Source organism: Orycteropus afer, unplaced genomic scaffold (genome assembly GCF_000298275.1).
Source record: "Orycteropus afer afer isolate SDZICR_OR568_19922 unplaced genomic scaffold, OryAfe1.0 scaffold00172, whole genome shotgun sequence".
NCBI classification, from domain to species: Eukaryota; Metazoa; Chordata; class Mammalia; order Tubulidentata; family Orycteropodidae; genus Orycteropus; species Orycteropus afer.
The window spans coordinates 6,538,025-6,545,493 of NW_006921759.1; positions in this window are offsets into that span (position 1 = coordinate 6,538,025).

Here is a 7,469-nt window from a genome sequence, read left to right on the forward strand (position 1 = left end):
TTATGCCAAGAGATTTGGAAGACAGCTACCTGGCCAACTGACTGGAAGAGATCCATATTTGTACCCATTCCAAAGAAAGATGATCCCATAGACTGTGGAAATTATAGAAGAATATCATTAATATCACACGCAAGTACGATCTTCCTGAAGATAATTAAAAAACGGTTGCAGCAGCATATTGACAGAGAACTTCCAGAGGTGCAATATGGATTCAGAAGAGGACGTGGAACAAGGGATATCATAGCTCCTGTCAGATGGATCTTGGCTCAAGGTAAAGAATACCAGAAAGATGTTTACTTGTGTTTTATTGACTATGCAAAGGCATTTGATTGTGTGGATCATGACAAATTATGGATAACAATGAGAAGAATGGGAATTCCCAAACACTTGATTGTACTCATGAGGAATCTGTACCTTGACCAGGAAGCTGTCGTTCAAATGGAACAAGGGGACACTTCATGGTTTAAAATCAGGAAGGAGTGTGTCAGGGTTGTATACATTTCCCATACTTATTCAATCTATATGTTGAGTAAATAATCTGAGAAGTTAGACTATATGAAGAAAAATGTGGCATCAGGATTGGAGGAAGAATCATTAACAACATGAGATATGCAGACGATACAACTTTGCTTGCTGAAAGTGAGGATGACTTGAGGCATTTACTGATGAAGATTGAGGAACACAGTCTGCAGTATGGACTACATCTCAATATAAAGAAGACAAAATTCCTCACAACTGGACCAATAAGCAGTGTCACAGTAAATGGAGAAAAGATTGAGTTTGTCAAATAATTCATGTTGCTTTGTTCTACAATCGAGGCCAAAGGAAGAAGCAGTCAAGACATTAGACAACGTGTAGCACTGGGCTAGTCGGCTGCGAAGGAACTGTTTCAATGCTGAGGACCAAGGATGTGTCCTTGAGGACTAAGGTGTGCCTGACACCAGCCATGATATTTCCAATTGCCTCATACGCATTTGAGAGCTGGACAATGAATAAGGATAACCGAAGAAAGGTTGATGCTTTTCAGTTGTGGTGCTGGTGAGAAATGCTGAAGGTACCATGGACTGCCAAAAGAACTAACAGATCTGTTCTGGAGAAAGTACAGCCAAGATGTTCTTGGAAGCGAGGATGGCCAGACTTCGTCTCACCTACTTTGGTCATGTTGTCAGAGGGGACCATTCCCTAGAGAAGGATGTCATGCTTGGTAAGGTGGAGGGTTGACAAAGGTGGGGAAGGCCTTTGATGAGACGGATTGACACAGTGGCTGCAACAAAGGACTCAAGTATAGCAAGGATCATGGAGCTGGCACAGGATTGGACGGTGTTTTGTTCTGCTGTGCATGGGGATGCTATGAGTCAGAAATGACTTGACAGCACCTAACAACAACAACAACAATCCAATCCAAAATTCCCAGCAGAACTACAACTTTCTTAGTACATTCATAATCTATCAATCTTTATTTATTATTTTATTTTTTGGGGATGGAGGAAATGCACCCTTGAGAATGTGTTGTTTTCTTTTAGCCATACTTGATTATTTCTAGGCTTCTACCACAACTAACTGTTATTTTGGGAATGACTTTCACCATTGTGAATTTGGTAAACTCTCTCTTCTGGAGGGAGGTGATGGCCGTGGCAGGAATGGTACCAATTTCACTATTGGTAGTCCAGGTTCATGCAATATCCATTATGGTGACCCTACACTCTATCCATTAGTCCATTTGTAAATAAGCTAATGTGCAATTTGCTTCCTTTTGCAACACTCAGTCTCACAAAAACTGTAAGAACATAGGTCATTTACTTAGCCTCTTCATGCTTCTGTTTTCTCAATTCTTGAGAATTTCCTTTGTTTCTCATCTGAGATCCCATAGAATTTTGAGTATATCTATTTCTATTTTTGTACTTACTACATTATATTGTGATTTTTATGACCACTGCTGGCTGGATATGCTCTTGTAGCCTTGTGTATCCTTAGTATCTCTCCTCATGTCTGGTTTATGGTAGCTATGTAACATAAATGATTTTGGGTTTGAGATGATTAAACAAACTTCAAGAAGAAAAACATGCTAGGGTGTTATTTATTTAAGAGAGCTACACAGACTTCAGCAATCAACAAATCAAATAACATATTGCACCAGGTAAATCTGCTGCAAAACACCTCTTTAAAGTTAAAAAGCAAAGATGTCATTTTGAGTACTAAGGTGTACATTATTCAAGCCATGGTATTTTCAACTGTCTCATATTCATGATGTGAGTAATGAGTAAGGAATCCTGAAGAATTGATGCCTTTGAAATATGATATTTATAAAGAATATTGAATATACCATGGACTACCAGAAAAATGAACTAATCTATCTGGGAGGAGGTACAGCTAGATGAGGTTGCTTAGAAGCAAGGATGGCAAGATTGCTTTTCACATACTTTGGACATGTTATCAGGAGGGACCAGTCCCTGGAGATGGACATCATTCTTAGTAGAGAGGCAGTGAAAAAGAGGAGATGTTCAATAAGATGGATTGACACAGTGGCTGCAACAATGGACTCAAATATAGCAATGACTGTGAGAATGGTGTAGAACCAAGCAAAGTTTTGTTCTGTACATAGGGACACTATGAGTTGGAGCTCACATGATGGCACATACCAACAACAACATAGATTGTATCACTTTGTAACAGAACAATAATATCAATAGAAGTTATCATTTATTGAGTAGTTATTAGGTACTTTGTTGTTGTTGTCATGTACCATCGAGTCGCCCCGACTCATAGTGACCCCTCCTTGGGTTTCCAAGGCAGTATCACTACGGAAGTAGATTGCCCTATCTTCCTTCCGAGGAGTGGCTGGTGGGTTTGAACCACCAGAGTTATTATGTACTAGCACCTATGATATGTTCTTTAGTATTTTGTATTATTTAATCCTAACAACATTTCTACAATGTCCATGTCATTATTAACCCTGATTTATAGATGAGAAAACAGAAGCATGAGGAGGTTAAATAAATCCCCATGTTCTTATAGTTTTTGTGTCATTGAGGGTTCTAACAGGAAAGAAATTTCACATTATCTAATTTGCAAAAGGAATAATGGATAGAGTGTAGGGTCACCATAACAGATCTTGCATGAAGCAAGGACTACCAATAGTGAAATTGGAACCATCCCTGCCATTGTCATTCCACCCTCCTGAAGAGTCTATCAAAATCCAAAAAAGAAAAAGAATTGTGTGGATTGAGCATCCTGAAGAAGAGCAAAGATCTCTGTTAAGGGACATAGACAGTTGAGGTCTCACCACAGGAGTACAGCCAGGGAAATAAATTCTTTCTTGCAGGGGTTTCATACTGGCCAAACCTAATGGGGGCCACAGCCCAGAAACCATGCATATATTCCTGTCTAAGCAAACTCCCTGGGCAGAGCATAGGGTGAAGAAGGGTTCAAAAATTCTTACAGCAGAAAAACAAAAATATTAGGGATAGTTAGATAGTGGCAACGCTGGGATTTACACTGTAACACTTGGTTATGCTATGCTTTTACTACTGTGATTGCTTGTGGGGTGGCAGACAGGAAGTACTATTTTATGCTCACATTCCAAACACAAAGTAATTTTTCTGACATAAAAGATTTTTACTTCCTTTTCACCATCAACATTGGCAGGGTATTGATCTTGCAGAGACAACACAGCTGGTAGACAGAACAAGAGATAATCTTGAAATAACAGACAGAGGAGTGAAACATTGGACAGACATTCTTAGTAGCAGACAGATAAGCATTTTGCAGAATGTTTTGAATTGAATCAATGGGTTTCAGGTACAAGCAAAGACTGAGATATCAGAAATAACAGAAGCTGAAAGAAATGTGACAATCTCAATGAGATAAGTGTATTTTGAAACATACAGCAGGAAGTAACCTGTTATATCCTGAATAGAGTCTCATCCATTAACAAAAATACTTATGCATTAAAACCACTTCCTCGGTGAGGGGAAGCTATAAATTGATACCTGAACCCACTATATCATTTTTATAATTCACTGAATGTGAACTTGTAATAAATTATTTACAATTCTTAGTATGGACTGAGTCTGTTGACCTCAAAAGAGCTTTTCATTGCATTCATAAAATAATGAGTTAAAAAAAAAAGATTAGATATTTAATACATGGATCTAAAAAGAATATATCACTATACCTTAATGGGAAACATTCAAAAATACATTATGAGAGACTATTGTATACCGAAGTACCTAGGCGGTACAAATGATTAACATGATGGCTGCTAACAAAAAGGTTGGTGGTTTGACTCTACCTAGACATGCCTCAAAAGAAAGGCCTGATGATCTACTTCTAAAAAGTCAGCCACCATATATCCTCTGGATTATGATTCTACTCTGACACAGGTGGGGTTACCATGAGTTAGGATCAACTGAACAGCTACTGGTATTTTTTCATTGTGTAACCTAGGTGCTGGAGATCGAATACAGAGCAAATTAAGAACCTGGTCTCATGAAAATAATAGTCCAGTGAAGAAGACAAACAACTTCTCCTTCTGGCAATCTTGAATAAGATTTCTGTTCTTCATCATCTAGACATGTTCTTTTATCTTTCAAAACTTATTTTCTGGGAGGATTTGGTGACCACCACCCCCCCATCCAGTCTCCATAGAACCCACTTCTTAGCTCTGTCCTAGCATTATCACACTGTATCTTATTGGTTTTTGACTGCTTCCCCACCCCCCACTAGACAAATTTTAGTCTTTGTCTACATATGAAAGGATCCCTGCTTGTACTCAGGCAATGACAATGAGCAAAGTCATTGGGATCTTTTCAGAAGAAGACTAGGCAATCTACTTCTGTAGAGATACCTCTTCGGAAACACAAGGAGGGGGGTCGCTATGAGTCAGATTCAACTTGACGGCAGTGAGTATATACAAAGTAAGAACACAGTGGAGTTATGAAAACTCATACAGACTTTCTTCTGTACAAAATTTGGGTGGTCTAAAGAATAATTCAAGTTCTTATGCAAGTTTTCCTGGTTAATGCACTTGGGGCTCCCATTTGGGGTTCAAAATGATGTTTTCTCTTTGAACTATAGATTGAATATCAAGTCCCTTACTTTAGTTGATGCAATAATTTGCATAAACCCTGTAATCTAATTAGGTTAAGCATCAAAGGGAGTAACTGTTTTCCCATTGCCCTAAACCACAGGTTTAGGGAATAGACTTTTTTAAACGATGAATTTACAAATAAAGGAGGGGAAGGGACAAGGAACATTTGGAGAACCTTGATGTTTTTGAGACATAGTCAGTGTTAACCACCAACCAGTTGCCGTAGAGTTGATTCCAACTCATGGCAACCCATGAGGAGAATGATGTTCTGTGGGGTTTCCAGTGTTTGATTTTTTGGAGATAGACCATCAGGCCTTTATTCTGAGGCACCTCTGGGTAGACTCCAACTTTTAGCCTTTTGGTTCTCACTGAGTGTGTTATCCGTTTTCACAACCTCAGGATTCCTGGCACATCAAAAGCACTCAATAATATCTGCTGAGCAAATGAATGAATAAAGCCATAAATAAAGAATGTACTGATAAAGCATATGTGATTTTTTTTTTTCCCCAGTCTGGAATTTCTTAATTCTAAGAGAAGTTCAAAGAATTTAAAGAAGACCATTTGTTTTCTGAAACCAGATAGATTCAAATTACACTACCTGGAAATGAGTGTCTTGCCATGTGAACTATGGGATCTATCCAAGGGTTTTGTAATTATCTTTTCCATACCTTCTTCACCCAAAAAACAAACAATGGTGCCCTACTCAATTACCAATGCCTAACGAAACAAGGAAACACTAAATAATATTACCAGGAATATACAGGGTAACCATGTGAAGAGTTAAATCAAAGGGGTGATGTGAAACAGAAACAACTGCTATCCAGGTAGTAAAATTCTAAACATTATTATTCAGTGCTGAATACATTTCAAAGAAAGGTGGTGTTAGCACCAGAGGCCGTCCTACTACTAATGGAAAATTTCAGGCCATTCATTCATTCTCAAAATTAATGAGTATTTATTGACAGTCTGCGAGCCAGGCACTTTTCTAGACACTGGTGGTAAATGGGGAACAAGACAAAGTACCTTCTTTCAATAGGCTGCTTTTCATTGGAGAGGGAAGGATCAATCAGATATATAATGCTGTGATAATATTAAAATTTAGAATAATTGTAAGGGTGCTGGCTACCTTAGTTATGGTGGTTAAGTTGTGCTTCTTTGAGAAGAAAATATTTTATTTGAATCTTGACTTATGAGACAGGTATGGGAAAATCTAAAAGGAGAAGATTTCGGAAAGAAGGAACAACAAGTATGATAGGCCACCTACAGGAAATAGACAGAAGGTCAGTATGGCTGGAAAATAGTGACAGCAGAGAAGAGAGTGGGGGGAATGACTTGAGAAAAAATTGGAGATTAGGTAGAAGCTTAATTTTGTAGGCTATAATAGGCCCTGTTTTTTAAAAAAAAAAATTTAAAAATTGTATTTATTTTGTTGTTGTTTTGAGCATATACACAACAAAACATACATAAATTCAATATTTTCTACATGTACAACTCAGTGACATTGATTACATTTTTTGAATGTGCAAAGCATCTGTTTCTGAGTTGTTCCTCTCCCGTTAACATAAACTCACTGGTCCCTAAGGTTCCTATCTAATCTTTTGAGTTGTTGTTATCAATTTGATCCTACAAAGATAGTCTAAGAATGGTTTTTAATATGATTTAAATGCAGTGGGAAGCCATTAACTAGTTCTGTGCCACAGTGTATTATGGATATATTTTTATTTAATGACATAACTGAAGAAATTGAAAGGTCTTCTGGAGAAGACAGTCTAGGACTTGAGAAGATGATGATATAGATAAAGATGGAGGACAGAACAGAAGAGACTGGGAGTTGTAGGCATAGGGTGAAGACTTTGCCCTCACCCTTCATGGTTAGAGGACTTTTACAACCCATATAAGTATAAACCCAAACCCAAACCACTGCCATCCAGTCATTTCCAACTCACAGTGATCCCCATAGGGTTTCCAAGGCTATAAATCTTTATGGAAGTAGACTGCCTCATCTGCCTCTTGTGGAGCAGCTGGTGGGTTTAAACTGCCGACTTACTAGTTAGCAGCCAAATCCCCAACCCACTGTACCAACAGAGCTCCTTAGTGCAAGCACCCCAAATGAGACATATAATATGAGCATAATACAAATAAATTCTATTTATTCATGTTTCAGGCACTATATGTTGGCCCTTACTTTATAGTTAAGGTATTAAGATTGGATTTAGCCAGAGTATCCCAAACTCTCAAACTTATCCTCCCTGTTATGTTGTTGTTGTTGTTAAGTGCCGTCAAGTCGTTTCCGACTCATAGCGACCCCATGCACAGCAGAACGAAACACTGCCCGATCCCGCACCAGCCCCACAATCCATGCTATACTCGAGCCCATCAT